This window comes from Natator depressus, chromosome 9 (assembly GCF_965152275.1).
Source record: "Natator depressus isolate rNatDep1 chromosome 9, rNatDep2.hap1, whole genome shotgun sequence".
Classification (NCBI taxonomy): Eukaryota; Metazoa; Chordata; order Testudines; family Cheloniidae; genus Natator; species Natator depressus.
Window position 1 is genome coordinate 32653483 of NC_134242.1, and position 1100 is coordinate 32654582.

Genomic DNA, 1100 nt, shown 5'->3' on the forward strand with positions numbered 1-1100 from the left:
AGTCACCCCCCTACGTTTGGCCAGCTTGGGACAGTGATGAGGTAATGGTCACCTGACTCTGAAGTGGGAGGGGCAAAGCCAAGAGGGAAGAAAGAACATGATAAAAGGGAGAGACATTTGCCATGCTCTCTCTCTCTTCCACCTACATCTACAGACATCACACCAAGTGACTGAAGTGCTGATCAAAGGTGAGAACCTGGCTGAAGAGCAACCAGTCAGCCTGTAGTGAGAAGCATCTAAATTTGTAAGGGCATTGAAAGTGTTAAGATCATCTTAGAATGCATTTTGCTTTTATTTCATTTGACCAAATCTGACTTGTTATGATTTGACTTATAATCACTTAAAATTTATCTTTGTACTTAATAAATCTGTTTGTTTATTCTACCTGAAGCAGTGCATTTGGTTTGAAGTGTGTCAGAGACTCCCCTTGGGATAACAAGCCTGGTACATATCAATTTCTTTGTTAAATTGATGAACTCATATAAACTTGCAGTGTCCAGCAGGCATAACTCGACACTGCAAGGTGGAGGTTCCTAGGGTTGTGTCTGGGACCAGAGATATTGGCTAGTGTCATTCGGTCACACAATCCAAGGAGCAGCTTACACACCAGAGGCTGTGCGTGAACTGCCCAGGAGTGGGGGTTCTCACAGCAAAGCAGGGTAAGGCTGGCTCCCAGAGTCAAGGATTGGAGTGACTTAGCAGATCACTGGTCCAGATAACACCAGAGGGGAACGTGACACCCCCAACATGCTATAAAAACTCCACAGCCCACCGGTGCCACAATAACTTGTTTTCTGCATATAAAAGCCAGGGCTGGCGGTAGGGGGTTGCAAGCAGAGCAATTGCCTGGTCCTCCACGAAGCAACATTGCTCAGGCTTCACTGCAGCCCCGGGTGGTGAGGCTCAGGGACCTGGGCTTCAGCCCCACATGGTGGGGCTTTGGCTTTCTGCCCTGGGCCCCAGCGAATCTAATGCTGACGCTGCTTGGAGGCCCCCCTAAAATCTGCTCGAGGCCCCCTAGGGGGCCCCGGGCCCCTGGTTGAGAACCACTGTGTTAGAGAACATCACCCTGTAACTATAAATTATAAGATGCTCCACAT